This window comes from Ceratotherium simum, chromosome 39 (assembly GCF_057802395.1).
Source record: "Ceratotherium simum simum isolate JZ-2026a chromosome 39, ASM5780239v1, whole genome shotgun sequence".
NCBI lineage: Eukaryota > Metazoa > Chordata > Mammalia > Perissodactyla > Rhinocerotidae > Ceratotherium > Ceratotherium simum.
Genome location: NC_141938.1, coordinates 1547017 through 1566036, shown reverse-complemented (window position 1 = coordinate 1566036; position 19020 = coordinate 1547017). Strand labels below are relative to the sequence as shown.

The window sequence follows — 19020 nt, the reverse complement described above, 5'->3', positions numbered from 1 at the left end:
AGGTTAAGGAGCTCGCCCCAGGCCACACAGCAGGAAAGTGGCAGGGCTGAGCCTGAACCCTGGGTGTTCTGAGCGCTTGACTAGTCGGCTGACTGCCGGCAAGGAAAGCCGTGGGGGATGCTGTCTCCCAGGCAGCCTGTGCCAGTTCCCCACACACCCACCATCTGGGCCTGGATTCTTGGCTGAGCATCTTTCCCAGCGGGGCGCCAGACACGGGGAAGGTGTTTCAGTCCCCAAAGCCCCCTGAGCAGCTTGTGGCCACAGGGGCCTTTGGGCCCTTGCCGGAGGCAATGAGCTCATCACAGGGAAAGCACCCTTCTGGGGCCTGGGGCAGCCAGCTGGGAGCAGGCCCTGACCACAGGCAGGCCCAGCAGCCGCTGCTGACCCCAGAAGGGGGCCCACCTGACCAGGCAGAGGCAGATGTTCTGGCTGCTCGAGTCTTGGTCCCTCTCCCAGGTGCTGGGCCAGGCGGGGCGGCCCTCTTGCTAAGCCCCGCCCCTTCTCACTAAGCCCCGCCCGCAGGGGTGGGCAGAGTTTCCTGCCCCCCTCCCCCGCCCCCACCCCGTGCTCCCCACCTCCCCGCGCACTAGTGCACCGGGTCCCCAGCTCCCGAGCAGGTGAGGGCAGTGGAACAAATGCTGAGTGGTGAAGGGGAGAAGCTCCAGCCGCCACACCTTCACAGCCCCTGCCTGGCCCTGGAGGTGTCTGAGTTGGAGAGCCCTGCCCGCAGTCGCGTGTGACTAAGAGTGGGATTTTCAAGAGCAAGGAGGAGGAAAAAACAACTTCCGCTCATTGCCCAGGGGCCCCCGGAGCGCTTCGCTGTGATTACCTCCCACAGCAGCCCCGTCGGGGAGGAGCCACCATGCCCAGTGCACAGACCAGCAAAGCGAGGCTCAGGGTGGGGTGCACTGCCCAAGGGTGCACAGCACCCGGTCTCTCTGACCCCGAGATCCGTGCTCTTAGCGCCGGCCTACTCAGGGAGCCCGGCACGGGGCTCCTTTATTTCCCACAATCAGTAGACGGCATCTCCCGGATTTTCAGATGGGGAGACCCGAGCCCCGGCCACAGAGGTTACACCACCTGCCCAAGGCCTGGGGGGAGCAGCAGAACTGGGGAGGGGGAGCCCACGGGGCAGCCCGAGGGAGGCCCCAGGCCGGACCACAGGGTGATTCCCACGTTCTTCAGGCCTTCCGGACCTCCCTCTTTGGGGGTCTGGGTTCTGCCCTTTGATGCCAAACCCAAGACGTGTCCAAGTCAGCGGGGGACAAGGCGGGTGAGAAACAAGCCCTGGACGGGCCACTGCAGGACTTGAACTCGGCCACCTCCCAGCTGTGTGACCCATCTGTGAAATGGGAGGACAGCGGCCCACAGGCAGGGCTGCTCAGGAGTCCAGTCTGATGGCGAGGGCAGCGCTCGCCGAGCGCCTGGCGCATGCTAAGCACGTAGGAAGCGGCCCTGCCTCCCATCGTTGCCCAGAGCCCTTTAACAAGGCTCCGGAACGAGGACAGTGCCTCCAGACCCTGCCTCTGTCCAGTGGCCAGAGCTCTGGGCTGCTGAGCACAAAGGAAACCAGGCTCTGTCTGCACCTGGGCGTGTTCGTGGGGCTGCGGGCGGGCAGGCGGGCGGGGGAGGGCCACAGGGCCCCGCGGGCTGGTGGAGCCACCTTCCCCCACAGCCAGGCCATTATGGAGAGAGGGCAGCGGCAGGCGGAAGGGGCCTGCTGCAGGTCCTGGGGAGGGCGGAAGGGCAGCTGGTCTCAGGGCTTCCCTGCCGGGGGCTCAGGCAGAGGGGAGCTTGGTGCCGGCCACGCACACGGAGAAGACATCTTCCCAGCCCCCCACCCTCCCCAAACTCCTTCCTGCCAGCACTAGAGGGGCTGCCTAATTGGGTCCAAACTCTGGCCCTGATCAGGTGCTCGAGTCCCTGCAGCCCCTCTGCCTGGTGTCAGACCCACCTCGACATGAACCCTGGCCTGTCTCCTAATTCATGAACACGTTACTGACCACCTCTGGGCCTCAGTTTCCCCACCTGTCACCTGGGCATGAGGAGAGCACCCGATTCGTAGCACTGTTGTAAAGATCGATGAGATCAGCCCAGCACCCAAAAAGCGCTGAGAAGTGAAAGCTGCTATTGTTACTATTCATTCAACAGATACCTGCACCAGGTAGGGATGGAGGGGAAGGCGTCACACAGGCTCCTTGAGCTCTTGGAAGGGGGCACCGTGGGGGAATCCGACTCTTCATCAGCTCACCTGGGGAGCTAGTTAAATGCAGGTGCCTGGGCCCCACTGCCCAGAGTCTTTGGGGATGGCCCCAGAGTCTGCTGTTTGAGCTAACCCTCTGGATGATTCCAAGGCAGGTGGTCCTGGGGGCACTCTCCGGGAAACCCTGGCCTGGGCTTTCTTGGCCCTAGGAGAGCTGGCCCCTTGTGGCCCCTCCCACCAGGAAAGGGCTTTAAAAGCTCCACACTCGCTGGTGCTTTCTGCTCCTAAAGGTGCAGTCCACAGGCCTCATCCCTTCCATCCAGGAGCGGGGGAGGAGGCAATGATGAGGGCTGAAAGGCTGAGCTCAGAAAGGGGAGATGGGAGATCAATGAAACAGTTAAACTGACTTCTCTGTTGGAGGCTTCTCAGCACTGCCACTGTCAGTCTCCAGGAAGGGTGACAGAGGATGCCAAGTTCCCATAACATCTAAGAGGGAACATTTTTTTTTTCCATTTGTGGATGACTAGGTTAAGCAGAGTTCTGAGGGTGTTCCCTAGAGAGGAATAAGTCACATACATCTATATGGCATCTATACAGTATCTTGCTGAGCCTGAGACCCCTTTCTTTACAGAGCAGGGCACAGGAAACAAGGGAATCACTCAGCAAATCTGTTCCTTGGCAATGAAACTGCCAAGAAAAGCACCAATGGCTGCACCTGTCTTCAAAGCCAACAGCTGTTTTTGGAGAATGTTTGAATCAATTCTTTAGATCAGGGGCTGATGAACTTCTGTAAAGAGCCAGAGAGTCAGTGTTTTAGGCTTTGTGGGCAGATGGTCTCTACTGCCACTACTCAGCTCTGCCATTGTGGTGTGAAAGCAGCCACGGATGATGGCTAAACAAGTGAGCGTGGCCATGCGCCAATAAAACTTTATTTCTAGACACTGAGTTTTGAATTTCATATAATTTTCACATGTCATGACATATTCATGTCACAAAATATCCTTCTTTTGATTTTTTTTCCCCAATCATTTAAAAATGTAGAAATCATCCTTAGCTCATGGGCCATACAAAAACAGGTGGCAGCCGTGGTGTGCCAACCTCTGCTTTAGACGCCAGATCCTATCACCAAATGGTTTACCTCATGGATGAGGTCCTCCCTCCCAAGGAAACGGAAAGAAAACTCACTCTCCTCATCTGTAGCATGGCTTCAATAATGAACTTGTGAGGACTGCGGAAATTAACTATAATGATGTGGGTTTCCCTCATTCTCTGTATCCGGTTAGTTGTTCAGACTCGTCAGTAATTCTCCAAAACAGATCCGAAGGCTGAGCACTTGTCTCCATCTCCATCAACACCTTGCTCATCTGAGGTGCCACCCCTCGTGCCTGGACCCCTGCACCAGCCTCATCATTGGCTCCTGGCTTTGCTCTTCCCTCTACAGTCTATAAGAGCCTTTAAAAACACAAATCCTATCTTGTCACCCCTTTATTCAGAAGGCTTCAAGCCTCCTCATACAGAAAATAAATAAAATCCAGAGCACCTCCCATGACCTACAGGGCCCTGCGGGATCTGGCTCCTCCAGTCCTATCTTTCTCCCTCTGGATGTTCTATCCACACTGGCTCTCATTCCTAGAATGCTCCAGGCCCCCTCCTGCCTCAGGACCTTTGCACCATCTCGTCCCCCTACTGGCATGCTCTCCTCACCTCCACCCCTACCCTCCACTGCTGGCTCCTTTTTTTTTTTTGTGAGGAAGATCAGCCCTGAGCTAACATCCATGCCAATCCTCCTCTTTTTGCTGAGAAAGACTGGCCCTGGGCTAACATCCGTGCCCATCCTCCTCCGCTTTATATGGGACACCGCCACATCATGGCTTGACTAGCGGTGCGTTAGTGCGCACCCAGGATCCGAGCCCCGGGCCACCGCAGCAGAGCACGCGCACTTAACCACTGCGCCACCGGGCTGGTCCCATGCTGGCTCCTCTCTATCACTGAGGTCTCAGCTCATATGTCACCTTCTTGGGTCTCAAGCACCACCCCCAGCAAGCACTCTGGAGCACATACTCCTGTTTTATTTTCTTCCTGGCTCTGTGTTTCCCTGTTTATTTTCTTACTCATAGTTCCTCTTCCCTCCACGACCAGAAAGGTAAGCTCCCCGGGGGCGGAGACCTGGCCTGCATTGCCCGTCCCTCCATCCCCAGCTCCTAGAACACTGATGGGCACATGGAGGGGCTCGACTTTTACTGTCCAATGAGTGTCCACGTGCCAGGAACACACCGCCAGTGAGCGTCAAAGGCCAGTGCAAATCTACCGACTGGGGAGACCTCATGAGAATGTCACCTCCTCCTGCCAGCAGCAGACTGTTCTATAGGGCGGGCAATGCCACCTGGTCCAGAAAGGGCCCCTAGCCCGGGAAGACCATACACTGTGCAGTGGCTATCTGCAGGCTACGTCCCTGGGGGGGCTGCCTGGTGCACCCCCATCCCTGCCCTGAGATGCTGGGGCGTGTGGCAGGAGGGAAGGGTAAAGATCTCAGGTCCAGGGACACTTTCCCCAGGTCCCCTCCTTCCGCAAGACACCCACAGCCCGGGCTCACCCAGCTGCCTCCTGGAAGGTGTGGGGCTGAGTCCGGGCCCCCGCCCAGGGACAATTTTTCTTTCTGGCTACTCTCTTAAAGCCAAAGAAAGGCCACTCAGGGGCAAGAGAAGGGACACTTTCCCACTAGAAACTGGAGGCCTGGTATCCAGCTTCCTGGGACCCCTGCCATTGGCCCACACAGCCCAGCAAGTGAGTCAACCTTTAAAGCCACTAGGCTCTCACCCAATTCAAAGTGATAAAAATAAATGTGAGCAGTGCAATTCCGAGGGCTGAGCGGGAAGTGACAATCATCGTAATGACAGTGGTAGCTAACAGAGTTAGAGCAATTACTATGTATGTGATGCTCAACTTGTATTCTTTTATGGGATCCACAGCACAGGAACAGGAGATTAAAATCATCGCCAGTGGGGCCGGCCCCATGGCTTAGCGGTTAAGTGCTCGCACTCCGCTACTGGTGGCCAGGTTCGGATCCCGGGCGCACGCCAACGCACCGCTTCTCTGGCCATGCTGAGGCCGCGACCCACATACAGCAACTAGAAGGATGTGCAACTATGACATACAACTATCTACTGGGGCTTTGGGGAAAAAAAGGAGGAGGATTGGTAATAGATGTTAGCTCAGAGGCGGTCTTCCTCAGCAAAAAGAGGAGGATTAGCACGGATGTTAGCTCAGGGCTGATCTCCCTCATAAAAAAAAAAAAAAAAAATCATCGCCAGTGATCACTGCCCCTAGTTTAGACAGGAAACGGAGGCCCAGAGAAGTTAAGCAACTTGCCCAAGAGCACACAGCTAGAAAGCAGATGGTTGTTTCAAGGACAAGCAAACCAAGCCAGTGCTCCCTACCCTAGTCAATGAGGCCTCTGGGCTTGGGCCTTCACATGTACAAGTTATGGGGAGGGAGGGAGGGGAGGGCAGTCCACAAGAATACATAATTGGTAATGTCACTTTCCGCTCCAAGTTTGCCTTCCTAACAGGTGGTGAGGATCTTTCTGGCAAGTTCGTATTTCTAGATTTTTACTGAAAATGAATCTCCACCTTCTCTGACTTTCAAGGGGCCCTGCCACCTCCCAAAGAAGGCCTGGCCTAGGAAAAGTCCTGGAGAAGTGAGGACACGCCCGCCCAACCTTATCTCAAATTCTTAGGGGAAAGCCTTGAGAGAGCCTGAAACGGTCCTTCTACTTGAAGTTTATTGATGGACTTAAAAACAAACGATGCAGTCTGCACATCACCACCCAGCTCTGCTGATGCCAAGCTTCAAAGCAAGACGGAGAAGGAAAAAGTGGACTTAGTCGGCTAGCTACTAAAAAAAAATCCTTCCCCGAGCTGGCAGACGTTGTCGGCGGCAAAGCAGTCGCTCGATTTCCCTCTAAGCACTTCCCCTTCCCTCTGACCTCGGTATCCCGCTCCTGCCCACGTGGCTCCGGAGGCCGGTACCTCCTCAGTGACATGTGACCCAGTTGACACCAACTTGATGGACACAAAAACATGTGTCTGGCCAGGAGAAGCAGCTTAACAAATCTGAGAAACTTCCTCGGGCATCATTCGCTCCCCAGACGCAGAAAGGGAGGCCTTGGCGGGCAGAACAGCCGGGAACCGTCCCATCTCCAGGAACAAGCCCGCCGCCAGGGGCAAGGGCCGACGGAAGAGAGCAGCCGGCAGAGGAACGGGCAGGTTTCTGTTCCTCTAATCAGTCCCTCGAGATCTCCTCCCGCCAAGGGCTTCGCTTTCTGCACACCAAGTCCTCCAGGCTAAAGCCGTACTCCCAGCCCACGGCTCCACGAACCCGGCTGCCGTCTCCTCTTCGCAGAGAGAAGGCAAGCTTAGGAGTGGACGGCAATGTTGGAACCAAGACTAGCTGAGAGTGCATCTCTAAACCACGTTCAGAAACAGCACATGGGGTAAAAAGTTCACGCACGAGCCCTCGAGAGATTCCTGAAAGCAAGCAGGACCCTGAGACGCAGACAGGGGTACGACAGTGATTCGCCCCACTTCACAGGATGGAAAACCGAGGCCTCAGAGGCGGCAGGCGCCGAAGCCCGGGGGCTGCCCGCCGCGTCGGGGACCGGGAGGCCCGGGCGGCAGCCGCTCCACCCGGCTCCCGGGGCACCCGCCGGCCCCGCCCACACCTCTGGGCCCGGCCCCGCCCACCCGCCTCGCCCCTCCCTCGCTCCCATTGGCCCGGCCTCCCCAGGCCCGCCCCTCGGCGCCTCCCGGCATATAAAAGCCCCCCGCCCGCGCCGGACGACCTCCACTCGCCGTCGGCCTGCAAGCGCCCGCCCCTCGCGGGGGCCGGGCCGCAGGGCCCGGGGGCGGGTGGTGTCGCCCAGCCGGGCCCCGGCCCCCTCCCCCACGGCCCCGACAGTCGCCGCCGCCATTTTGACCGCCCGCCCCTTCCCCCCGGACTGTGATCACAGCGACACCCGCCGCCCGGGCCCCGCCGCGCGCGCCGGCCCGGCCCGCCACCCGGGGCCGCCCGGGTTACCTCGGCTTCTCCCCACTTCTGTCCGCGGAAGGGCTTTCCAGAGGTCTCGGAGGCGATGTTGGGCGGGGGACGGGACGTGCCGGGGTCCCCAGGCCTGGCCGGGGGGTGGGGGTGGGGGTCGGCCGGGCGGTTGTTGTTGTTGACTCGCGTTGCCGGGTTGCTTGGTCGCCACGACTACCGTGGCTATGGCGCCTCCGTTTCCCTCACCGGGGCAACTGTTGCTACCCACCCTACTTACGTCACGGGCCTGGGCGGGGTCCCGGGTGATTGGCGACGCCGGGAGAAGTGATTGGACGGCGCCAGGCCCTGCCGCTAAACTATTGGTTTCAAGGCACGCTTTTCAACACCCTCTCGACTGCTCGGCGCTCTGATTCATCGGTATAACTGTCCATCAAAGGAAACTGAACCTTCACAGGCTGCGGAGCCCGTCACTCCCGCAAGGAAGCCGCGGGCTAAGAATAAAGGGGTGGGGTCTGTGAGGTCGGGATTGGTTTGCGGCTGTACAACCTGCCTTCTGGTTCGACCAAAGGGACGTCAGTCCACCCCAAAGGATTGCCGCGCTCGCCAGCTGGAGGTCGTGCGCATGCGCCGCACGCAAGGCCCGCTGGGAGTGCGAGTCCGCTGCCGCGTACTTGAAACGCCTTCCCAAATATAAAGGGCGAGACAGGAGCGCTCGCTTACTTCAGCCTTCTCCCTGCTTTCCCCGGCGGGCGCGCTCTCGGCCTTGCGCGCTGACGTCACGGGAGGAATGCGGTGACGCCGCGCGGTCGTCTGTGACGTCGGCGGCGGAGGCGGGGCTGGGGTTCGATGACGTCGCCGGCGCCCGTCCCCTGCCCCGCGGCCCGGGGATGGGGGGCGGACGTGCGGGCCGGGCGGGCTCGAGCGCGGGGAGCCCGGAGTGCCGCCCGCCGCCCCGCCCAGGCCGCGAGAGCGCGGCGCGGAAGCTCAGCGGCGCCCGCGGCCGCGGCTGTCTCGGGCCCGCAGGCGGGGAGGTCTCCCGCGGGCGGGGGCTTGATTGGCGGCTCCGCCCGCCGGCGATAAGAAGGGGCAGCGCCCGGCCGCCCCCGCCCCGGCCCCGCCCTCCGTGCCTCGGTTTCCCCGGAGGAGGAGAAAAGACGGAAGGCGAAAGCTCGACCGTCAAGATAAATAATATCCTAATGCAACGTTTTTAAATATCAAAATTAATGGGAAAAAATAAATCCACGATGAATAAAACACCAAAGTTTTTAAACAAAGACAGGACCCGCCAGGACTGGGGTTACGGTGAGGCGAGTCATGCAAGTGCAGAGTCGGAACTTGTCTTTTACATTTTTAAAAATATATTTTTTGGTCATCACATGTTTTTCCATTAATTTTGATTTTTAAAAATATTAATTATCTTGATGACCAAGCTTTTAGCATCCCCTTAAAGTTTGCGCCCTACTCCCCACCAGACACAGAGGAGGAAGGAAAAAGAAAGCCAAGTCTCAGAGCCCGAGGTTCTGATTCCAGTTCTGCTGTGTGACAATGAAAAAGTGGCTCCACCTCTCTGAGCTTCGGTTTCTTACTTCAAACAACGTTACACTTCCTCTGTGGAAGGCCCAGGCTGTAAAAGTGAAGAAAGCAGACAAGTCCCTAGACTTTGCATTTTTCTAGGAGAGACACAATAAGCAGTGAAATTAATGTGTAAAATGGGCTTGTAGAAGCCATAAAAGCCACATGAGAGGATATGCGGCAGGAGTGAGAGGGCACTGTAGCCTGCTGCCTGAGGAGGGGACCTGCGAACTGAGCCTGAGCTGCGAGAAGAAGCAACCCCACAAACCCAAGGTGGGGGAACTGCAGAGGCAAAGGCCTGGGGCGGGGACAAGCATCTGGCTGGAGTAGAACGAGCTAAGAGGAAAGCACCAGAAGGTGAGGTCAGAGAGGTAAAGATAGCCAGATGATTCTGCAGAAATACTCCCAACAACCCAGCAAAGTAGAATATTACCCCACTTGACAGGTGAACAAACAGAGGCTCAGAGAGGGACGTAATTCCCCCAGGATCACACAGCTGGAGGCAGCAGAGCCCAGACAGCCTGTCTCCTTTGCTGGAAATTTCCGGTTTTCTTTGCTGCCCCTGGGTGTGACCCTCGATGGAAGACGAGAAGCAGGAGCAGCCCCTCTGCCTTGAAATGCCAGCTGAGCCCCAGTCCCCCTCAGAATTAACGAGATGTCCAGGCAGGAAGTGCCTGGGCTAGATCCCAGCGGGCACAGCCCGTTGCTGAGCCCCTGCAGCTGCCACTGTGAGACCGGTGGGGTCCCAGGGCCACATCAAGGGGCAGGGGTGGCTGGAAACCCTGTTTCCTCCTCCCACCGGTTTCTCCACCATCTTGAAGTCCCTGGACCCCAAGATGGGCACAACCAAGCCTGGAAATCATTTGATGGGGCTAGAAATGTTCTATATTTTTCTCTGGTGGTGGTTGCACGGGTATATAGATGTAAAAATTCTCTGAGCTTTCCATTCACGATCTGTGCACTTTATGTATGGAATGCCTCAATTTGAAAGTTAAAAATACACACACATACATTTATTACACCATTGGAAGCAGCTCTCAACCAACTCCTTCCTGGAAACATTGGTCATGAAAAGTAGGGAATTAAGCATGGTCTTGCCTTCCCAGAGTAGCTGTGGTTCGCAGTCACCAAACAGCCTAAGAAGAATGCCAGCTAAAACGTGGAAGAAATGTGAGAATTAGAAAAATTTCCATTTTGCAAAAGTCAGTGAAATAATTCAGGCAGCGATCATCATGGGTGTTATAAAACATCAGTTGAGAGGATGACGGGAAACAAGATATGCTCAGGGCACCAGAGGGCTCGCAGGGTGTGGGGGAGTGGACATCGCCACAAAGGACAGACTGTCACCAGCGTTAGCTGTGAAGCTGACACAGTAGTGGGACCTGCGAGCCTCGTGGGCCTCCTGATGGGATTCGAAAGGAAGTTCACAGCTTCCCCTAGGACATGTCTTGCCAAAACGTTAAACCTCACTCTGATCAAGTCTCTCAACCTAATCTCCAGTTTGCAGGAAATGGAAGGGGTAGAGAAACAGTTAAATGACAAGATCAGGAAGCAACAGACAAAGCCAGAGGGTGGGCTGTACTGCAGGACGGCTGTCCTGGAGCTTCCACAAGTCACTCGTGAGAAAAAGGAGTGGGGGCTCCTCCAGGGCAGACGGCACCATCGACATCGAGAGCCAAATGGTTCTTTGTTGTGGGGGCTGGCCTGTCCATTGTAGGACATTGAGCAGCATCCCTGGCCACCACCCACTCGATGCCAGTAGCACCCGCTTCCCCAGGTCTGACAACCAAAGATGTCTCCAGACACAGCCAAATGGCCTTGGAGATACTGGTCTAGAGGATGGTGGAACAGCTGACAGAGGGCCCCTGGGGTCCCCAGGCTGTCCACCAGCAGAGACAAATAAACAGTCTCTTGTTTAAGCTGGTATTGGGTCCCTGTTAAATTGGGAGAACTATGACCTGGTAGTTCTGTTCCAAGCTTGTATATTCATTGAAAGTTTTGCACCAGATAAGGGTGTTCATTGAGGCGGGAAGTTGGAGGCAGTGTAGGTGTCTGTCTCTAGGGGACTAGAGGGAAGAAATAAGAAGGCTGGTGATACAGATGACTAAGCCGGCAGTGAAAGCAACAAAGTAGATGCTTGAAAATGCAGCGCTGATGGAGTGAGACCCAGACGCTGTCACATTTTAAAATAAGGCAACCTCGCTCCTGACCCAAGTAGCGAGAGCAAGAGGTCTCCACAGAGTTGCGCTAAAAGGGGAAAAAGAGAGAGACTTTTAAAACCACCCACTAATGTGCCAGCGAGTAATGAAATAAGAATTTGGCACTTGGTGCATTGAAATGCAAACAAGATATCCTTCTGTTACGCTGGCAATTCACCATAAAAGCTGATGCATTTCTGCTTATTATACGTGAGGTGTATTGAATGGTTAGCAGGCTGGTTCTTCTAACAAGTTTTTTTAACTATGTACACAATAAGGTCAAAGAAAAAAATATTTGATATATGAACACTGTGCAGATAGATCCATGGATAAAATGGAATATAGTATCGGGACAGCCACTCACACAGGTTTGGGAAATATTTTGCAAGCAGAGTTTTGATGAGTTAAGATGATCTTGGAAACCCATTGCTGGGGGTACTGCATCCTCACGCCAAAAGGAAGAACTGGAAAAGAAAGGAATGAGTTGAGATTTAAAAATAAAAACAACAGGGGCTGGCCTGTGGCGTAGTGGTTAAGCGCACGCGCTCCGCTGCTGGCGGTCTGGGTTCAGATCCTGGGCGCACACCAAGGCACCACTTGTCAGGCCATGCTGTGGTGGCGTCCCATATAAAGTGGAAGAAGATAGGCACGGATGTTAGCTCAGGGCCAGTCTTCCTCAGCAAAAAGAGGAGGATTGGCATCGGGTGTTAGCTCAGTGCCGATCTTCCTCACAAAAAATAAAAATAAAAACAACAAAAACTCAGCTAAGACACGATACCCTGAATAATTGGGTGTTTAGAAGAAATGATTGGGGCACAAGGATATCTACATGCACATGTGCCAACTTATCCGCCCCCTCACAGTGGAAAGAAAACTTTTTGTTGGGAAGAGGATGAAGGAAATAAGCTAATAAATGCTTTGACTCTCTTAAAAAAACAATGTATCACTGGGCTAAAAAGGATACAGATGGAGATCTAGTAACAGTATCCTTGTGTGAATTACAACATACTCCTGCAAACATGCAAAGTAAACATATAAAAATGCAAAATGATACATTCTATTGTTCAAGAATATCTACCTGTTCAGGAACACATAGCAAATGCCTTAGAGATGCTGGCAGTGGTTCAGGAAGGCAAGGAATTGGGGATCTGGGATGGAGGGGGTGGAAATTAAACCAGCGAGGGCTTCGCACGGGCAGAGTTTGGGGAGAAGTGGGGTTGGGAGAGACCTGGGTTCCCTGGCATTTAGGGGCAGAGATCAGATTGCAAAAGGCTGAGGACCAAGTGGGAGGTGCAGAGTGGAGCCAGCCAGTACAGGTGAGATATGCCTGGTCAGGAAGGCAGATTCTACCTCCACGCTGTCCCGTATGGTAGTTGCTAGTCCCATGTGGCTATTTTTTGAGGGCAAGGGATGCCTTTTATTTCTTTTTCTTGCCTAATTGCTCTGGGTAGGACTTCCAGTGCTATGTTGAATAAAAGTAGCGAGAGTGGGCACCCTTGTCTTGTTCCTGATCTTAAAGGAAAAGCTTTCAGAATTTCACGGTTGAGTATGATGTTAGCTGTGGGCTTGTCATATATGGCCTTTATTGTGTTGAGGTATGTTCCCTCTATACCCAGTTTGTTGAGAGTTTTCATCATGAAAGGATGTTGAATTTTGTCAAATGCTGTTTTTGCATCTATTGAGATGATTATGTGATTTTTATCCTTCATTTTGTTAACGTGATGTGTCACATTGATTGATTTGTTGAACCATCCTTGCATCCCTGGAATAAATCTCACCTGACCATGGTGTATGATCCTTTAATGTATTGTTGAATTCAGTTTGCTAACATTTTGTCGAGGATTTTTGCATCTATGTTCATCAGGGATATTGGCTTGTAATTTTCCATGTGGCTATTAAAAACTAAAAGAAACGAAAATAAAATACAATGAAAACTTCAGTTCCTCATTCGTACTGGACACATTTCAAGTGCTCAACAGCCACATGTAACCAGGGGCTACCATATTGGAAAGTGCAGATATAGAACATTCCCACCATCGCAGAAAGGTCTATCAGCCAGGGCTGCTCTAAATCGATTCTAAAAAGGCACTTCAGAGACTCAAGGAAATTTAAATATGTGCTTGGTGTAAGAAGATACTAAAGAATGATTGTTAGGTGTGAAAATGGCATTATGATTACGTGGGAAATGTCCTTATTTCTCAGAGATGCATGCTGCAGTATTTAGAGACAAAAAATGATGTCAATGTGGTTGAAATGAGATAGTGTGCTTAAAGCACCTAGGACAAAACCACGCATGTATCAAATCCTCAATAAATGTTAGTGGCCATTAATTTAAAAGCTTGCAGAAATGACAAACTGGAAAAAAAATATTTACAACTCATGTCATAACCAGGTGGTAAGTCTCCTTAATATGTAAAGAACTCCTAGAAATCAAAAAGAAAAAGGCCAACAACCCAAAAGAATAGTGAGCAAGAAGGTGACCAGAGAGGAAAGAGAAAACTATAAATAGCTCTTAAGCACATGGAAATATGTTCCACCTCGTTTGTCGAAGGGAAATGCAAATTTCCTCTACTCTGAGATACCATTTTTCACCCGTCAGGTTGGCAAAAATCCAAAGGTTGATAGCACACTCTGTGGGTGAGGCTGTAGAGAAACTGGACTGTTATCCATGGCTGGAGGGATTATGCGCATCCACGGCTGGTGTGCATTAATCTAACCCCCAAGGGGGAAATTGGGCAATATCTGTACAAATTACAAATGCACATAGTCTTTGAGCCAGAAATCTCACTTTGGGGAATTGATCTACAGATACACTTGCATACGTGTGAAATGATGTTTGTACAGGTTCTTCACTGCGGTGTTAGGCTAAGAACAAGCAGATGAAGAATACCTGTCTCTGGGAGTGGAATTAATGATGGAGCGTCCACACAGCAGAATACTCTGCAGCTACAGAACAATAACAAGGGGGCTTCAGGAGAGTTTTGGTCAGGGGAGATCTCCAGCATTTGTTGTTAAGTGGAAACACACACACACACACACACAGACACACACACACAAGATGCAGAATAATGTGTAAAACATACTACCTTGAATTGAAATTCTGACACATGGGACAACATGGACGAACCTTGAAACATGACGCTCAGTGCAAGAAGCCAGTCACAAAAGGACAAACACTGTGTGATCCCACTGCACCAGGCCTCTAGAATAGGCAAAGCCATAGAGGCAAAAGGTAGCACGGTGTTTACTGGGCTGGGGGAGAGGAAATGGGGAGCTAGCATTTAATGGGGACAGAGTTTCTGTCTGGGAAGACGAGAAGAGTTCTGGAGAAGGATAGTGGTGATGGTTATACAACAATGTGAACGTGCTTAATGCCACTGAACTGTACATCTAGAAATGGTTAAAATGGTATATTTATGTTGTGTATATTTTACCACAATAAAAAAATTTTTAAGCTCCCTTTACTGTAAAAGTGGGTGTGTGTGGGGGAATAAGGACCTGTGTTCATATTTGTCTGTGTATGTGCACAGAAATTCTGAAAAGACACTCAGGAAACCAAGGGCAGTGGGTTGCCCGTGGGGGAAGGGAGCGTGATCGAGATTCAGGAGGGAGGCACGGCAGCGTAAACCTTCTTACACTTTTTGTTTTTTGAAGCACATTCATGTGTTAATATTCAAAAATAAATTAGTTAAGAAGTTTGGAGAGAATGGCTTTATTTAGGGTTGGTAAGATTTGGGTGCATTTTTGTGCTGACCAAAATAATAATGACAATAATAATGATGATGGTGTTGGTAGCAGATACTATTTCCCAATTCTCACATTTGGTCTCCCACGGCTGCTGTAAGAAACCGCCACAAATTGGGTGTCTTACCACAATGGGAATTTATTCTCTCGCAGTCTGGAGGCCAGAAGTCCGAAATCAAGGTGTCAGCAGAGCCAGGCTCCCTCTGAAGGCTCTAGGAGAGGAGCCTTCCTTGTCCCCTCCAGCCGCCGGGGCTTCCAGGCACAACTTGGCTTCTGTGGCTACATCTCTCCAGTCTCTGCCTCTGTCTTCACATGGCCTGATCACCAGTGTCTGTGTCCTCGACACTTGTCATTGGATTTAGGGCTCACCCAGATGATCCAGGATAATCTTATTTTAAAGTCCCTAATTATGTCTGCAAAGACCCTTTTTCCAAGTAAGATCGTCTTTTCAGGTCCCAGGGCTTAGACATGGACCTATCTTTCTGCAGGTCACCATTCAAGCCACTACACTGACTGTGTGCAATGCGGGATGCTACGCACTTTACACAGTTTCACCGAACTCCCCAGACAGCCCCGTGAAGTAGATACCCTTATATCTTCCCAATGGACTCAGAGAGTTGCAGCGTCTTGCTCAAGGTCACACAGGAGCCAGGATTCAAACTCAGCTGTGTTGGGCTCAAAACTCTGATTCTGTGCGCGGCACAAAAGAAGCCTCTGGTTCTGGGCCAGCCAGTTAAAGCCAGAGAGTCAGGCAGCAAATATTTCCTGGCGTGTTTGTCCCTCGCCAGCCCCCAGGCCAGACACTGGGGATATGGAGAAAAGGGCAGAAGGGTGCATCCCTGGGGAGTCACCGGGAGAAGAGGCAGAGGGGGAGAGCGGATTATTCATCAGCCCTTTCAGAGCAGTACAATCAGATATGACTCCTGCCTTCTGGAGCATTGCCTTTGGCCCAAGACACCCACGGGGGGCACCTGAGGCCAGGAGTTTGTCATGAAGAAAAGGACAAAGGAATAAAGTTCAAATGCAAAAGAAATGTGTCAAGTAGAAATAACATTTAAGGAATACTTACTGCGTGCCACAGAATGTTTTAAGAGACTAACGTACTTGTTGAATCCTCCCTGTTTTACAGGTGAGTAAACTAATGCACAGAGAGGTTAAGTGACATGCCCAAAGTCACACAGCAGGAAAGAGGCAGAGATGGGATTCGAACCCAGCTCTGCCCATCACCAGAGCCCCTGTTGTTTTTTTAAATTGAGGTGAAATTGACATAACATAAAATTAACCGTGTAAAAGGGAACAATTCAGTGCCATTTAATATATTCAGTGTTGTGCAACCACTACCTCTATCTAGTTCCAGAATATTTTTATCACCCCAAAGGGATGCCCAGGAGCAATTACTCCCCATTCCTCCCTCCTCTCAACCCCTGGCAACCACTGCTCTGCTTTCTGTCTCTATGGATGTGCCTATTTTGGACACTTCATCTCAATGGAGTCACACACTATGTGACCTTTTGTGACTGGCTTCTTTCACTCGTCATGATATTTTCGAGATTTATCCACATTGTAGCATGTATCACGGCTTCATTCCTTTTTATGGCTGAGTAATATTCCATTGTATGGATACATCACCTTTTGTTTATCCACCTGTCTGTTGATAAACACTTGGGTTGTTTCCACTTTTTGGTTGTTGTGAATACAGCAGCCGTGAACATGTGTGTACATGTGACATTAAAATGGTTAATTTTATCTCATATGAATTTTACCTCAATATTTTTTTAAAAAGTGGTGCTATAAGCTGAGAGGACCAAGAAGCAACAATATCCCCCCCACCATAGCGATGAGCACAGTCAGCACCCAGACCTGGGTTTCTCAATGCTGTTCTCCAACAAAGCGAACTCGGCTCCTTGAGAAATGGCTGGTCCTACGACTAGGGCAGGGAAAACATAAGACAGCCTGGAACATCTTGCAGGGCCAGAAAGTAAGGAAGTGCTCCAAAAAAGAAAAAAACAGGAGTCGTGTCGAAAGAGCAGTGCGTGAAATCAAACGCTGAGGACAGGCTCAAAGAAAAGAGCTCCCCGTGGCCAAAGCAAGAACAACTGCGGCAACAAGATAAATAACAGCATTGGATTATAACCCAAAGAATCGAATAACTGTGCCCGAGTCCATGGTGCTGTAAATAAATGATTGAATAGATAGATAAATGGAGATGGAACAACTCTTCCTTACAGAAGAATTCCAAATAATAAATAATAGTCAATGCAGAAGGAATGAGGAAAATGGAAAATTACTAATAAACAAATACCATAGTAATAACTTCTACAAACCCGATCTACCAATGAATGCTATATTCAGTGGGTGAAATTTCAAGGGGAAACAGGATCTTTGCACAGTTTCAAAGTGTCTCACCCAAAGTATTTATCAATTAGTATCCTTTTAACATATGTCCACAGATTCTTCCAGACTCCTCCTCCCACGAGGTGGAGCTTAATTCCCCTGCTCTGGGCAGAGGCTGGGAAGGTTCTGTCTCTGGATCTGAGTGGTGGATACAGAAGTATGTTCAGTTTGTGGAAATTCTCCCAAATGTCCTCTGATGATCTGTGCACTTCTCCGTTATGTGTTGTATTTCAATAAAAAGTTCATTTTATGAGAAGGCACAAAGAAAAAAAACGGGAAGAAAAGAAAGAGACAGACTGAGCTAGCTGTCTCAGAGATGCACATGTTGGTGTTAAAACTAATGAAAAGCCAAGAAGCGATAATGAGTCAGGTCAGGATGGTGGCCACCTCTGGGGGACTGAGGGATTGTGACCAGAGAAGATATGCGGTGGGGACGTCTGCTCTGAGTGGTGACCACACAGACGTCCTGTTTATGATTCTTTAAATTGCGAGTGTGTTTTTCACCGTCCAGGGTGTGCTGGAACAGCTTGTACAGGCTTGTAGAACCGATTGTCAACTTTTCGGGAATTTGGGGACGTCACATTGGTAACTTGAAATTGGCCAGAAATCCACAGCTGCTACAAATCAGGGCCTTTGTTTCTGGAGAGCCATTGTTCAACATTTCCCAGTACATCACAGCTCCTCTACATCTATGGTAATGATTAAACTTTTTTTTTTTTTTTTGAGGAAGATTAGCCCTGAGCTAACATTAGATGCCGATCTTCCTCTTTTTGCTGAGGAAGACTGGCCCTGGGCTAACATCTGTGCCCATCTTCCTCTACTTTATATGGGACGCCGCCACAGCATGGCTTGACAAGCGGTGCGTCGGTGCGTGCCCGGGATCCAAACTTGCAGAAACTTCGAACCTTGGGCCGCCGAAGTAGAGTGCATGAGCTTACCCACTACACCACAGGGCCAGCCCGGATCGTATTAATTAAACATTTTTGTAACTTTTAACTGTGGACAAATACATATAACACAAATGTTACCATCTTAACTATTTTCAAGTGTACACTTCAGTGGCATTAAGTACATTCATTGTTGTGCAAACATCACCACCAGCCCTCTCCAGAACTCTTTTCATCTTGCAAAACAGAAACTCTACCTACAACATTTTTTTTAATCCTTAAAAATTTTTCCTTGGAGAAAGAGCATGGATTCTGCAGCCAGAGGGCTCTGTCTGAATTCCCCCTCCTACTCCACTTACTAGCCGAACTTGGGCACCTTATGTCGCAGCTCTGTGCCTCAGCATCCTCATCTGTCATATGGGGACCGTCTTAGTCCTCATCTCATAGCCCAGTGGCTCTCAAAAGTCTGATTTCTGGACCCACAGCATCATGGTGGCCTGGAAATTTGTCGCAAATGCAGATTCCCAGACGCTGCAGGTGGGGCCCAGTGATTTTAACAAGCCCTCCAGGAGATTCTGAGGCTTGCTCAAGTTTGAGAACTATTATCACAGGCCATTGGGAGGATTAAATAGATTGTACGGTTATAAAATGCTGAGAGCAGAGCCTGGCCTCACAGCCCACCCTGTGTAAGGTTCACTATTATTGTTATGATAGAGGAGGTCCGGGGCCCAGCCCTATGGGGGGGTCTGGCTGTGCCCTCCCGCCTGGTCTGGTGGGGTCCGGTGCCTGGTCCCTGCTGCATGGAGGCCTGCTGCCTCCCTGTTGAAGATGACAGTGAGCTGGACCACGTCATCCCCTCCTTGGTGAAAGGTTATCGCCTAGTCCAGGAACCGAGAAAGGTCGAGGTGGGGGGGCCGTGCCCGCTTCTCCTCTGCTGGAGGAGATAAAGGAGGTCACTTGGCTCCTCCATGACAGGCGGGGGGAG

The 19020-nt window shown here is 51.6% G+C and overlaps 1 protein-coding gene across 6 annotated transcripts in view; it reads right to left on the bottom strand.

Annotated features, from left to right (window-relative positions):
- RFX1 (regulatory factor X1) overlaps positions 1-7776 on the bottom strand; it is a 30492-nt gene extending 22716 nt beyond the window's left edge. For 2 of the 6 annotated variants that reach the window (XM_087425327.1, XM_087425330.1), the window contains exon 1: positions 7280-7775. The gene's annotated coding sequence lies outside the window, so the exon portion shown is untranslated. Of the gene's footprint in view, positions 1-6231; positions 6846-7279 lie in introns of those variants that run through there. The other 4 variants (XM_087425331.1, XM_087425332.1, XM_087425328.1 and 1 more) reach the window with 3 other exon arrangements.
- Between the last annotated feature and the right edge of the window lie 11244 nt (positions 7777-19020).